This window comes from Engraulis encrasicolus, chromosome 18 (assembly GCF_034702125.1).
Source record: "Engraulis encrasicolus isolate BLACKSEA-1 chromosome 18, IST_EnEncr_1.0, whole genome shotgun sequence".
In the NCBI taxonomy this organism is placed as follows: Eukaryota; Metazoa; Chordata; class Actinopteri; order Clupeiformes; family Engraulidae; genus Engraulis; species Engraulis encrasicolus.
Genome location: NC_085874.1, coordinates 26,652,154 through 26,667,405, shown reverse-complemented (window position 1 = coordinate 26,667,405; position 15,252 = coordinate 26,652,154). Strand labels below are relative to the sequence as shown.

The following is a 15,252-nucleotide window of genomic DNA, read 5'->3' as shown; positions in this document are numbered from 1 at the left end:
GTGCATGCGTGCGTGCATGCGTGCATGTGTGCGCATGTGTGTTTGTGTTTGTGTACACACGTCTGTGTTTGTGTATGTATGTACATGCATGAGTGTTTGTGCTTGTCTGGTTGTGTACGGTATGCACACAGTCTGTGTGTGCGTGGGCATCTCAATTGGTCTGGAGTGCTTACAAACTCAGCCTGTCACATTAGCAGGAGTCTGTTTTCATTGCTCTTGTGTAGGCGCCAAGAGGAGCCTGACAGACGGAACAGTAATTACACACATTCCAGAACTTCACAATTGTCACCACAGGTGACAGCTAACCAAAGCGGACAGACAACGCAGTCTCACCCCAAGTAGTCAATTTCTGACTACCTTGGACCAGACGGCAATTTTTGACGTCTTGGGTATTCCTTCCACGTCACATTTTGACTATGTGGCCTAACCCTAAACCTATTCCTAAACCTAACCTCAATGACGTTATGCTGCCACAAGGGGGCGCCTTTGAGGACATAGTCAAAATGTGACGTGGAAGGAATACCCAAGACGTCAAAAATTGGGGTGTCAAAAATTGAGTAGTCAAAAATTGACTACTTGGGGTGAGACTGTGTAGCGACAGAACAACAGAAGATCCTGTGTCAGACCGTCACCGGCCGCCTGCGTGAACCCTGGCTCCGTCCTCGCAGTGACGCAACACCTTCGGCTCTGCTACACTTGCTCAGGAAAAGAGCTTGTTCAGGTACAATCTGAGTTCCCCCGGGCAGGGGAATTCCACCCACTTTGTCGGGAACCAATCAGCTTTGAGCATCTCCAACGGTCCTGGGTAGAGGGGTGTTCAAGGCAGTGATGTAATTTAAGCAGAGACGTTCTATTGGGCCTAAGAAAATGTTTGGCTCAGCTTTTTCTGCCCTGGACCAGTAACAAACCAAGGGAGGTGGGTCAACCATGCCTTTTACGAACATTAGTTGTTATGCTCTTGGTCAGACCAAGTCTTGCAGATATTTGAAAAGTCATGATAATAAGTTGAAAAATACAGTACATTGTTAAAAATACATTGTTAATTTGTTTTAATTGTGGCCAAGAAAAATAGTACAGAGGATTAATATTTTATAGTTTAGAATGTTTTCTATATATTTCTCCGATGCATTATGTCTGTAAAGCACTTTGAGGTAGACTTTGTTGTCATTAAAATATGCTATACAAATAAAAGTGACTTGACTTTTCACTCACCCATGGCAGCGTTGTTTTTTTTTCATGATAGCCTCTGTCTGACTCCCTCCACTCCACATGGAGTTCTTTTCTTTTTCACATAAACTTTGCAACTTTTAAAACTTGAAGTAAGTCTTGCCGCCTCAAACTGTCCCATGTAGGGCATCATTGCTCAACAGAGGGCAATCGAAAAATGCCTGAACTGCAACGTAGGTTAAGTAGTTAAAACACGTCAGCCTAAACAATCAATCAACAAATAATTATCGATCGATTCATTTAGCGCTGTAGTTAGCTATGTGAGTCTGTCTAAGTATGTACAGTATGTGAATGTAGTGTATGAGTGTGTGGCAGAAGCATTTAAGCTTGTGTGTGTGTGTGTGTGTGTGTGTGTGTGTGTGTGTGTGTGTGTGTGTGTGTGTGTGTGTGTGTGTGTGTGTGTGTGTGTGTGTGCGTGTGCGTGTGTGTGTTTTATGATGGAAAGTGTTATGTGCCTGTAGTCGATTGTCAATTGTCCTATGAGAGGAGCCCCTGTGGTGGGGCCTTCGGGTAAGTCACGGTAATGGAGTGTCCTTCCTGCACATGCTGACAGAGCCTGTGTGTGTGTGTGTGTGTGTGTGTGTGTGTGTGTGTGTGTGTGTGTGTGTGTGTGTGTGTGTGTGTGTGTGTGTGTGTGTGTGTGTGTGTGTGTGTGTGTGTGTGTGTGCACAGTATATGTGGAGGGGCCACGGTGGCAGTGTGCAAGTTGGTAAATCGCACTAATGGATTGACCTTTTTGTATGCGCTGTTAGGCCAAGAATGTGAGTAAGTGTCTGTGTGTGTGTGTGTGTGTGTGTGTGTGTGTGTGTGTGTGTGTGTGTGTGTGTGTGTGTGTGTGTGTGTGTGTGTGTGTGTGTGTGTGTGTGTGTGTGTGTGTGTGTGCGTACGTGCGTACGTGCGTGTGCGCGTGCGTGCGTGCTCGTGTGTACGTGTGCATGACTAAGTGCACTTGTCCCATACAACCTGACTCTCATGTGGAGCAGTGTTCTGCTTGAAGTACTATCCCCCAGAACTTGATTTCATCCAGTCATTTATAGGCACAATACATAATACATCATGCTTCTGGTTCCTAGTGGAAGTAGATCTTTGGCTTGCCAGCTAGACCTACTCTCCATTCATTTCAGCCGATGACATCATAGCTAAAAACAGAACGCTCACTCATATGTGTAAAACGCCTGTCTCATCCAGCCATTAAAAAATACATCCCACTGAGCTAAACAAGCCTTTCTTTCCCCTATAAGAATAAATAAATAAGGACTTTCTTTCTTGTTGTCTAATGAGTGATGCAGAGGGGGAGCATCTGCTAACTGACACTATGGGCTAACAGCTCATTCATCAAAGAGACTCTGCTGGGCTTACTCCACTCACAAGTCCAAAACCATACACCACTTCATTCAGGGACTCGATTGGTCTGAGCCATGATCACAGATTCCAATTGTCTTCCTATGAGGTTCAATTTTGGCGCAACCATAGTAACAAGCTTGCCTACCCTCCATATGTATTTGGCTGGTGCAAAACTGGTTAAATCATCATTCGCTCAAAGCTCTCTTGGTGTCAGTTTTTTCTCAAAAAATAGCACAAGCTCACACAACTAGCCTGCAGCAGCAGAGAGTAGTGTGACAGGGTTGACTAAAACCAGCATGAATAAACCATCTTCACCATACTTCTCCATCTGTTGTGTTGTGCCTGTTTGTCACTGGACAAAAGGCGTTAAAAATGGGTGCCCAGACAAAAAGGCTATATTTTTTCAGATCTTAGTGTTTAACCCACCTCCATCATAGATGTCATGAGTGCGTATGGTGCCAGTTAATCCCACTTCAGTGGCAAGATCATTGTTGATTGTAGATGACATCACTTGGCATCCAACGAAATTTGGGTGGGATTTGAACTTTCAACCCTCTGATCCTAACGAATTGATGCCTAAAGCACCTGCAAAAAAGGTGAAAGTTGCCCTCAGCCTATAAAACCTAGGCCTAAATATCTCAGCCTCGGAAGCACCAAACAACATGAAATAAGTTGCATCTAAACGCTGAGACCCTCATCTTGCATTAGAATGTGTTCATTCAGCTCTAACATACCAACATTGTTAATAAAAAATATCTCAAATCTCATGAGCCTGAATGTTGCGTCATGCAGCTCCAAGTGCCAAAGGTCAATGTTGCGCAATGCAACATCCAGCATCAATGGGTTAAGACCACGTCCCTAACCACTAGGCCACGACTGCCAAAAAAACCCACAAAAAAAACAGACGGCAGAAGATGATGTAATCATCATGTGAGAGGAGGTAAACGGCACTTTTTTTCATGTCTCTACCCTACAAACAAGCACTTGCGCTTTCTCCAGCCCCAGGAACCCCCGCTGCCTCCTCCTGCCTGGCGCCCTGCTGTTGTGGCATGCGGTGCTTAAGAAGGTGTTGAGTCAGGAACTGGGGTGATGGTGAACCACTCCACACAAGAGAGAGGAGAGAGATGTGGCCTCCATAAACCAACAAGACCTCCAGCCGTGCAGTTGAATCTATCGAAAGAAGGTGTTTAGTCAGGAACTGGGGTGATGGTGAGCCACTCCACACAAACAGAGAGAAGTGGCCTCCATAAACCAACAAGACCTCCAGCCGTGCAGTTGAATCTATCTTTCTCCAACACCAGAAACAAGCCCGTTCTCGTCTCCACCACCACCACCCACCAGGAACGTAGGCCTACCATTTCTCTTTTTTTCTACACAGGGAACCATGCTGCCACAGTACCTCATGTCTGTCAGGTGTTAACAGCTTCAAGAGGCGGTGCTGACTCAAGGCAATGATTGCTCAACAGGTTATGGTACCACCTCTGCCCAAGAGTCTACCACAAGCCCAGACACAGTCGACATTGAGGCATTACTCACCCCTGGTGTTCTGTACAGTCAGCAGATGTAGGCTTGTGTGAAGTGTGTGAAGTGTGTGAAGACGGACGGGCATATTTCACAAAGGGAAAGCACACATGTTTGATCTGCTGACTCATGTGTCCACACTACTGTGGGCCTATTTCACAAAAGGAAATGCAAAACACATACACTGTGTTTGATCTGATTGTTCACGTTTTCACATGAATAAGATCATATTTTACAAAGGAAAGGCCTGAATTTTGATGTGTGTTTTTTGTTGTTCATGCGTGTGCAGAAAAAAAAAAGATCAGTTTTCAGAAAGGAAAGCACATGTGTTTGATGTGATTGTTCATGGGTGGGTGGGCAGAGAAGTTTTCAAATAAGATCATATTTAACAAAGGCAGTGCATGTATTTTGATGTGATTTTTTTTTGCTCATGCGTGTGCAGAAAAACTAAATGATCAGTTTTCAGAAAGGAAAGCACATGTGTCTGATGTGATTGTACATGTGTTGGCAAAGCCACACTTTGTTGGAGGCTCTATAGAACGCAATTATACCCTGCTGAGAAGTAGCTATATAGCTGAATGCGCTATACTCAGATCTTTGTTTTCCCCACATTCTATGCACATCATTCAGTACACACGTACACAGACAACGCAACACAACACACACACACACACACACACACACACACACACACACACACACACACACACACACACACACACACACACACACACACACACACACACACACAGGTGTGCACGTACCTTCACATGCACATGCACTTTACATGTTTGCAGATATTAATGACCTTTAAGATGTGAGAGCAAGCAGTAGTAACACGCACACGCACGCACGCACGCACGCACGCACGCACACACACACACACACACACACACACACACACACACATCAAAAGAACACATAAAAATGATCATTCATTTGTGCAATAGAGCAATCTATTGAGCAGCTTCTACTGTTTTTGATTCATAAAAGGTCGTTTCTTCAAGCTCTTTGCATCTCTCCTGTGAATTCTCTCTCTGTCTCTCTCTCTCTCTCTCTCTCTCTCTCTCTCTCTCTCTCTCTCTCTCTCTCTCTCTCTCTCTCTCTCTCCCTCTCTCTCTCTCTCTCTACCATACAGTGTGCATCTGAATGAATTATCTTTGAAAAAGGTCTAAACAAATATGGACATTTGGAGTCAAGTCGGGTGGCATAGCATAGCTCAGCAGAGGAAAACATGAATACAGATTCGGTCTCTGCAGCTTCTGAGTAAGGCTTTTATAGTCTCAATCTTTGCCTGTCTCTCTGTCTCTTTCCCTCTCTCACCAGAATGGAACGAAGTGTGTGTGTGTGTGTGTGTGTGTGTGTGTGTGTGTGTGTGTGTGTGTGTGTGTGTGTGTGTGTGTGTGTGTGCGTGCGTGCGTACGTACGTGTGTATTCGCGTGCCTAAATGGTTGGCGTGCCAGCTGACCCCTGGCCAATAACTGTGCTGCCCCCATGTTGACTGCGAGCGATCAGAGCGACATGATCATGGACCGCTCGCTGGCCCCGAAGCCCAGCGCGGCGCAGGTCTCTCTCCAATCCACTGACTGACTTCGCAATCAAGTTCCGACCTCCAGTAAAACCTGCCCTCGCCTTACTCACATCTCATCTCACATCATCAGCACGGCCCATCAGTCAAGGCTCTCGGGAGCGGAGAAATTATAAAACAACAGCACAAGGCTGCAGTGGCATCTGAGCAATTTCATTTTCACCCTACGTTACGCAGGGCCTAGCCTAAGAGATGCTGCTATAGCGAACTTTTTTATTTGGTGTTTTTTTTTGCCATTGACAAATGTGTGCGAAGGCATTCGTCAGATTCGGGTGCCAACGCGCAACGTGACAGGTGTACAGTTAATATACATTTATGCGTTTCGTATTTTTGTAATAGGCTACATTGATTGCAACATGACTGTGGTTGGTGATGCCAGCTCACACTCCGAGAGCGCGAGTGACGCGCAGAGTGGTTTAATTATCCAATCGTATGCCAGCGTTTAATTATGCAGGTCAGTGTCTAGAGTGGAGCCGTAACGGCGCAGAGTAGACAGACATCCTGCCAGTCTGAAAGCTTAACTGCTTGCCAGTGATGTGCAGAAAAGCCAGAAACCTGAAAAGTTTTAATGAACAAAAATCAGGGGATAGTGAGTGTATGCATAGGCCACCGTGTGATGAGAAAAGACTATGAAGAAGAGAAGGGAGGGACCAGGTTGCTCGGGAAGAACCAACCCCTAAATCATGTGAAATCATAAGCTGTCATGCACGACCTGTTGGCTGATTTGTATTAATTTGTAAATTTCCTTTTTATGCACCTTATGCCTGATATTCAAATTGGTATTCGCAACAAATGTTTGTTTTTAACACTGGTAAATTGCTGGGAAATACAAGGGGAAATTGTGCGTGCCAAATTGTGACTAGTACCACACAATATTGCGATCAGTATTCATCAGCGCAGAAATGTGCTTCGTTTTGGACCCTGCAAAGGTATTCTGTGGACGTCCCAGTCACTGCTTATCTCTGTAATGTGAAGCGCTCTGGGTTAACGACGCCCCTAACATTTTAATGCAGCTTGTTTTCTCGAGTCAGTGGCGCTGGCAACACTGAATGCAAATGATGCCGTCTTCTTTTTTTTTTGCAAGGTCACAATTGAGGGTGTCAAATGTGTCTGAATATTCTGCGACTTACCGTACACTCCTTCCGACTCTACGCCTTCCAGACAGAGCGAGACGAGCCCCAGCAGTCTGATGATTCCATCCATGCTTACGTTAATGTCAACATATCCAGCTCAAAACAGCAAAGTCCTTACAGGGGAGCGAGGATCTGGAGAATCCTGAAGCCGGGGTACGCGGACGGTGACCACTGACGCTGATGTACGCTCTCTTCTTTGGGGAGATATTACTTTTTGTAAAATGATGCTGTCAATCTCCTCACTTCCAAATTACAGATGTTTGCCGCTGTGGATGCGAATCTGATTCCCAAACATGCTGTACAGAGTGTGGACTAGTGCTCTCTGATTTCCACTTACGTGTAGGCTATGTCTTACCCGACAGAGAAGGGGACCTGTTCAGCTCAGTCACGTTGACGGTGACCCAAAAGATATACCCGAGTGTCAGACGCTTGGATTTGATTGTGTCTTGATAGCGATCCCCGCGGACATGCCTGCCCACTGCCTCTAACAGCTGTCATGACTTAATCCCGGAGTGTCTGAAGAATCCATGAACTGTCATGCATGGCGATTGTCTCGCCGCGCCTTGGTATGTCGCGTGTGTGCCTAACCACCCGGTTAACGAAGCAGGTGTCGAAGTTGTGCGAGACGAATTCAGACGCTAGTGTGGCCACGGATAGGCTACATTACCACAGCATCCAGAGACCGCGCGCAAATCATCTGTGCTATAACGCAGAGGATGACGATGACGGTCGAGGCTGAGGAATGCGCATGCCCCTTGTTGATTTTCACCGGCTTCTACAGAGACTGGGTGGAAGGGGCAAGGTCTGCCTTTTCTTGATGCCAGTCTCTCTCTCTTTCTCTCTCTTTCTCTCTCTCTCTCTCTCTCTCTCTCTCTCTCTCTCTCTCTCTCTCTCTCTCTCTCTCTCTCTCTCTCGTGTCTGCAGCAGCGCCGGGCAGACTCGCACATCAGGCACGTATAGCGCAGGACGTGCGACAGAGATGGAGCGGCACCGCAGCCGGTTCTACGTCGAGACGTGCGTGACTTCCACCGCTAATTTGTATGGATGACTACACAGATTGCATTGGAAAGCACCTTAAGTGCTGCTTCTGTCTCACTCCATGAAAGCGGTATGTTACAATGGAAGTCTTCACATGGCATTTCAATTGGTATCTCGGACAGAGAGCTCTAAATCAGTGCTTTCACTCCGCTCCAGTCCAACCTTTTTCTGGTGGTGTTGTTGGCAGTGTAATTTCAGAATTATAATACGCCTATAGTCTATAATTCATACAAGTTAGGTCCTACCGTTAGGCCTATACATTTTGGGAAAAATGCCATCCCTGACAAAGCAGTTGCCGAAAAACAACCAGGTTGCAAAATATCTATACCCTTTTACCCAAATTACAAGAAACCGTTTATCCACAATTGAATTATGGATCCGTGAGTCATTTACCACTGATTTCTGACTGGCGATTGCTCAATTATCCATCATAGTTTTTCTTTTAATATCCACCTAACTGGTTAACTAATGGTGTATGCTGTTCCCAAACTTTCCCCCCTGTGCACCCCCTTGTACACTTCGCGCACCCTAAGCGAATATTTTGGTGTGCTGATGGCCACGCAAGTATGGATTCACTGCACATTATGCACATTATAATAGTCTAGGAGTTAAACTACACTTCAGATGGACCCTTCCAGCATACAACTCATCATACAATTAAAAACTACTTCATGTTCATTTATGCTGGATAAAAACTGATATATCATTGCTCTATTTAGCTCGCGCACCACCTTATGGCAAGCAGCGCACCCCCAGGGGTGCACGCGCTACAGTTGGGGAAACCAAACCTAAATTCCATTGATTACTACTGTATGGCCTACATGTGCTGATTACAAATAAAAAGAGAGTAGAGTAGAGTATACTTTATTAATCCAGAGGGAAATTAAAGGGATTTAAGTTAAAGACCATATGACACTTGGGAAATATTGTAATATACACAAACACATTGAAAGAAAGTATAAAATATAGTCACTTGAAGTTGGTTTTGATCATTATGATAGAAAACATGACTTTGTATGGCCTTTGAACAGCGAGATTTGTGACATCTGCTGGCGCTTCCGACAAGTCCGTCACGTGACCGATGACGCACACTCAGGAATCTATAGGCCTATCAGGACTGTCTTGACGCCTGTCAGGATTACCTGTCACAACTAACATGGATTCCGTAGTGGGTCTAGACAACTCATCTGACGCATACTCGGAGCCTGAAACATTTTTGGAAGTAGAAGAATCCGACCCGATACTGGAAGATAGTGGTGGAGGCATTATGCCCTACAGATAGGCTACGAGCCGTATCTGGATGAGATGGAGCGACGAGGCTCCGAAAGTTCGGATGGCGAAGCAGAAGGCGCTGTCGGTGGTGCTGCTGTGACAGACGGCGGGATGCCAAGAGACGTTGGCAGGCTGCAGCGCGTGGAATGGTAACTACCTTCTTGTTCATTTTCCTGACAATGAAGGGAGAGTAGACTCCGTAAGATAGTGTAGGCCTACTTTGTTGTAATATCGTTTGTTTGTACCACCGACCATTTGTGTGCAGTCTAATTCTCACATCCCAAAAGTAGTCATAGGTAGGGGACTGTACCGATCGCAAAATGATTTTATGTCTCACTGCCTCATTGTCTTCATCTTTATGTAGTTAGGCCTATATTATTATTATTTTTTTTTTATAAAGGAACACCAAGGCCGTTAGACCAATTACGCAGTTTACGCTGCGTCATGGCTTGGCGCCAGTGCCAGTGGCCTTCCTTCCGCGAATAGGCTACTCCGGACATTTACGCGAATCAACACTCGACATTGACACTTTGTGAAGTTCTGTGATTATTTCCAACACTCTTGCCTTTATCTGTCGCATTTTAGGTGTTCTTGTGGGAGGTGTGCGCCGATGCAAACAGTAAAGGACTCTGTGTGCTGCCGTGAGCAGCCCAAAGTGTGCGCCAGGAGAGAAGAGGAGCGGAAACACACATCCGCTGCGTAACAGAACATTCTGGCTTTCAGCCCGTTTGTCTGAACGAGCACGTTCTCCGCACCGCATATTTCCACTACCGGCAAGACTACGGGGACGTAGAGGGAAACGAGTGAGTAGCCTAGTCATATTGTAAAACCATTTGTATGGAATAGTAGGAATCGTATGATTTCATATCAATGATGTAAACTTGTCTTGCAGGCCTACATCCAAAACTCATCTGTTTTTTTTCTCTCTTCTGATCATATTTCGACTTTTAGGTGGAAGAGATATACTGCATATAGACAATTTGTTAGATTTTGCTATGACTACCTGGGAATACACGCCAAAGTCCCCTTACCTTCCTTTGTGGTGTGGTCCATCCGGAGAACTTTTCCCTCTACAGATTACAGGGGGTTCCAGGACAACAGCCCGTGATGTTGCTCATGCACAAGTGTTGGTAAATAAATGACAATGAATGTCAATACATGTTACCTGTAGCTTCACATGAATTTGTCTTCATTTTACAACTCACAACAGCCTACAACAAATAGGCCTAGGGGGCGCCAAAATACAACCTCACCAGTGGCGGTTTTAGAAAGTCTGAGGTCCTAGGCAAAGAACAGTTTCGAGACCCCCCGCCCCTTGGCCTAGGTGACACCAAACATACAACTTCAGCAGTGGCGGTTTTAGGAAGTCTGAGGTCCTGGGCAAAGACCACATTTGAGCCCCCCCCCACACACACACCTAAGATATAACCTAAGATATAAATGTATTGGTATATTATGTTATCTATTACTTTTTGAGAAGAGTCAAGTCAACTTCTTAGGAAACAAACAGTTGAACATTTTTCTTTTGGTGTTCTTCCAAAGACAGAATCCTGAAATAAAGTGATGAACCATTGAATAATTGAAACATTCTTGTAGAAATTGCAATTCTCTTGCCTGCATCAACCATTCTCATCCTGACTAGACTTATAATCCCTACCTGCTCCTTCAAACTTACATTTCAATTCAGCTCTTTGCTTATCAGTTCGCTTGCTGTCATGATAAATGTAATTACAGGTATTACTTTGACAATTGTAAAGAGTTATGATTTCACATATTTCCCAGTGACCTTTACTTTCATACTAATTATGTCTGCTGAGAAAGTCTCAAGCAATGCACTCCTCAGGAAAGCACACAATACCTGTTGTAGCATCAGTGGCCTCATACCATGCTCAGGCCATCACAGTCATGGAAGGTAGAGGGGTGGAACAGTTAGTTGGTCAGGGTACCTCCCTTACAAATTGTCTCCTCCCTCTGTACACCATCTCTGGTGAACCTTTGCTCTTCAACATGAGCATAAGGCAGTCCCACCCCCCAAACACCTCCATGACCGAGATGATCTGATCATAGAACGGTGGCCCGCCCTACTCCACAACCACAATTGAGGTGCCCAGGGCATAGAATTGCTACACTGCACAGTTTTATATACACTTCATGTACTAACCACTCTCATATACAAGTAGAGTGAAAACTTCCATTGGAAGAAAACCTCTCACTGCAATAGAAGTAGAGCTTCTCATTTGAATTACATGTGCTAACCCTCAAAAGATAAAATGAAATGTTCATTGAAAAGCAATCCTTCACCAATTTCAACCTGTACCACTAAAGTCACATAGGAGTGGTGCAATGTAATATAGAAATGTTTCAAAGATTCATCATATCACCATTTTATTTTAAGCTCAAACTTTGTATTAAAACATCAAAAATATGAACACTTGGACAGTGAAGCCCAGAGATAAAATTAAAACACATGGCCATCACCTTTGATTCACTGAAATGTATTAATAAAAACCCTAAACAGATGTAACTGAACGGCCTCTGCGATATTGTGTGTGTCAAAAATGCCTAAGTCCAATTTCTTGCATCAAAAATGTGTAAGTCAAGACATTCACAGTGGTGGAACAATTGCACACAGGGCGCTAGGGCAAATAGATAGGGCCCACATGCAACCCACCAGGGCCCCCACTACCTAAAGGAGGGCCCTTGGGCTAGTTGCAAATGCCCTAATTGTCCTCCTTATAGCTCTGTCTCTGATCATTCATTTGAGCTTTTTCACCATATGACTTGGCAATTTTGATAGGTACTGGGTTTTTTGGGTTTTTTTTTTTGTTTGTTTGTTTTTTATTTTATTTCTGAGAGTTGTGATTGACCAATGACTGAAGCAGGAAGACAGAAATGATGGGGATAGGGTATGGAAAAATCTCATTTTGCCCCATAAAATTACTTGGGCATTTTTGCTAGCAAGCTGACAACTTACACCTTCACCATGGAAGCTTATCTAGTAGTCTTTATCATGTGGTGTCCAAGATGTTGTGCAGTACTTCTGGGACAATACAATGAAAGCCCACATGGGTATTGGGGGGCACTGTAGCAACACAGACATGAAATGAGTGGGTAGGATATTCAAAATATCACCTCAAGGTCTCTCCATCTCAAATGACTAAAGCTAATATTACACACCCTGTAATAACCTTTTTCAGAACCCCAAGGAGAGGATGGAGCAGGTGGTTCCCAACACAGTAGATCAATGCACTCACAGAAAATATGAAAATAAATGTGTTTATTACATGCAGTCCAGCTCTGTCCAATTTTAAACAAAAGTATGAGTACATTTGTGGTGTAATTACAACAGTAGCACATAATACATAACTGTAACACCATGTATGATTGTACCTTATGTACAGTGAGACTGTCATTACTAAAAAAAACACTAAAAAACTAACAAGGACCTGGCCTGGTTCACACCAGATGGTGTGTGTGTAGCTTTGGCGCCCCCTGCTGGAGCAGAGCTACACATACTATCACCGCAAACTCAATCCAACCAGTGGAGAATCAGCTGAACATACGACAAGTACATTGGTCTACTTTTTACTCAGATAAGTCACCTGAGTTGGAACCATTTGTATGCATAGTGTGAAAAAAAGAGAGAAAAAAAGTGTCCTTCACAAACACACCCTGTACTGTGGTTTTGGAATTACCTGCATCAAACTTTTGGTAATGTATTGAAGGGTTGTTTGTGGCGCTAAAGCGTGTTGTGTGTGTGTGTGTACTGACTGCTGCCCTCTTATCCGGCTTTTCACATGATGCGCTCAATGGCTCTGGAACAGGGGATAGGTCTGGAATGTCAAAGTCATCACAGTTGTAGTCCTCACCTCGACACATGGCCTCCACCATCCGCATCAGCTCTTCAGCATAGCCTGTTGCAGAAGAATATGGGGACAAGGTTCAAATTAATCCTACAATAGATATAGCACACGAGTACATCTCAAATCCTAATCTTATCTGCTATGAACTTTCTACAGTCACTTCAGAAATGGCCCCAGTCTATCTGAGACATACTACTACTCTTCCTTACCCTGTGCTAATGTCTTTTGAAACAAACAAAAGTGCAAGTCCTGAGACATTTACAATCATTGCTCTGTACATTTTTGTGCACTGGGAATGTTGCAAGCTGTAGCTAAGTCCTTGATTGAAAGCAGCTTTGGATAAAATAGTCTACCAAGTATAATGTAATGTCCTAGAAGTATGTTTCACTGAATATTTCTGTATGATTACCTGTTCTCCATCCCTTTGTATGAAAAGTGACACAGGCTATTCCCTGCCTTCCAAGACTCTGTGCGCACAAGAAGAGAACAGTCCCTCGAATCCGGTATGCCTGTTGTGGATGTGATCCATAACTGACGTCCATTTGTCCACCACAAGTTGAACATTGCCAGGAGGCGTCGAGACCACAGCCCAGTACAGATGGTTTATTATACTTCCCACCCAGGGTTTGACATCCTGGCAACCTCTGGTTTGACCAAGGCTCTGCAACTTCTTCTTGACACCTGAGTAAACATGTGTAGATGAATCAATAAATAGTGAATGCACATCTGGCACACACACACACACACACACACACACACACACACACACCTGGGGCAATGCAGGGATGAAATAATGTGGGGTGTGTGTGTGTACCAATATATGTGTAGAGACATAGCTGGGAAATGTAGGCTACACTTCCTTTGAACTGCATAGCCACAGTCCTTGTTGGTGGCCTCAGACATGCTTGTATGCAAAAGTCACAGTGCTGATCTTTTGTTGAGTTCATATGAATAAATAAGAACATGAATATGTGCACATATAAAATGTGTGTGTGTGTATAAAAGGAAAAATAAAATAATAATTACAAAAAAGGTTTCTTTCTCAACACAAAGAACCTATCTGAGCAAAAAGTAGACCCATGTACAGTGTACTAAACCCAACCAGTGTAAGGTCTGAGAGAAGGGGTTTACCTACTGGCCAGTGTGGTGTGTAGTCAAATGTGATCTGTATTAGTAGCCTAACTTAGTTGACCTACACCGTTTACCAAAACTTACATCAATTGATGGGACCCCGTCAGCAGTGAAGCCATCTCTTTCCTCTGCAGCAACATAGGCCTACTCAGACTGGCATTCCTGGAGTATCTGAAACATTATATACATATGATGCCGCGTGAATAGGAGAGAAACAAGCGCTACTGCAAAAACCCAAAACAAACATGACAGCAGATTGTTCTTGAACACAGAAAGAAGTTGCAAATTTACATGACATTACATAACAGCGGTTAGGCCTACTGCATGTTCGTTTGGTTTTCTGACAAGAGTAGGCTATTTGTCAACACGTAGAGTAGGTTCATGGTCCATTAGTCACGGACACAACGCTGATGGGGGGGCAGTCGCATAGAGTTGCATTGGTTGTCTTTTCAGCTGGTAGGCCTACAGTATACTATTTACCAGTAGACACATATAATTTTACTGTAACTGTAGGCCTACGGCGGCGAACTGAAATGTAGGAAGGCGACTTGACTTTTTGCAAACACTCTCCGAGATTCATTTAGATGCACGGCTGAAGCACTTTAGTTGCAAGCTTTGTTGAAGTGTTCAGAACTGGCACCAACTTCAACTACCGTTCACCAAGCAAGTGGATTACGCGGTGATAAAACACAAACCTCTTTGCACTTCCTTTCCCTCGAGTTCATGATTAGAATACAGTCCAAAATAAGATGGTACAGCCTACCTCCAGCCGCTGCCTTTTCTCCAGAGCACGAGACCCCCTGCAGCTCGGTCCCCTCGAGCTTGTCCCCCGAGGGGGAATATGCTCGGCACTGATTTGGGCCGCAAAACCCTCTTCAGACGAACATCAATTCCAAGTTGCTCCTTCATAGCCGGGGTCGAGTCGTAACATTTATCCAGAAAATGTGCAGAACACAGTACAGAGGTTGAGCTTGGCTTCCACGGTGTTCCTGATCAGTTCTCGTCCTGCGAACTTGCCGTGTCCACAACAAGTTCAATTCAGGGTCTTTTGGAAAGCGATGCAGTGTGAAACCGCTCTCCCTGGTGTTTGAGCAGTTCTATCCTGCAACGCACCGCTCGGGTAGCCTGGGAACTC

General features: G+C 44.5%; 2 long non-coding RNA genes across 2 annotated transcripts; one reads left to right on the top strand and one right to left on the bottom strand.

Moving 5' to 3' along the window:
- The first annotated feature begins 8,841 nt into the window (after window positions 1–8,841).
- On the top strand, window positions 8,842–10,284 carry LOC134468541 (uncharacterized). Its single transcript, XR_010038836.1, has 3 exons — window positions 8,842–9,272; window positions 9,709–9,926; window positions 10,075–10,284. It is a non-coding gene; the product is annotated as an uncharacterized LOC134468541 (long non-coding RNA).
- Window positions 10,285–13,485: 3,201 nt separating this feature from the next.
- LOC134468540 (uncharacterized) lies at window positions 13,486–14,921 on the bottom strand. The gene is made up of 3 exons (XR_010038835.1): window positions 14,881–14,921; window positions 14,202–14,288; window positions 13,486–13,667 (listed from the first exon to the last, which is right to left on the bottom strand). It is a non-coding gene; the product is annotated as an uncharacterized LOC134468540 (long non-coding RNA).
- Window positions 14,922–15,252: the final 331 nt, after the last annotated feature.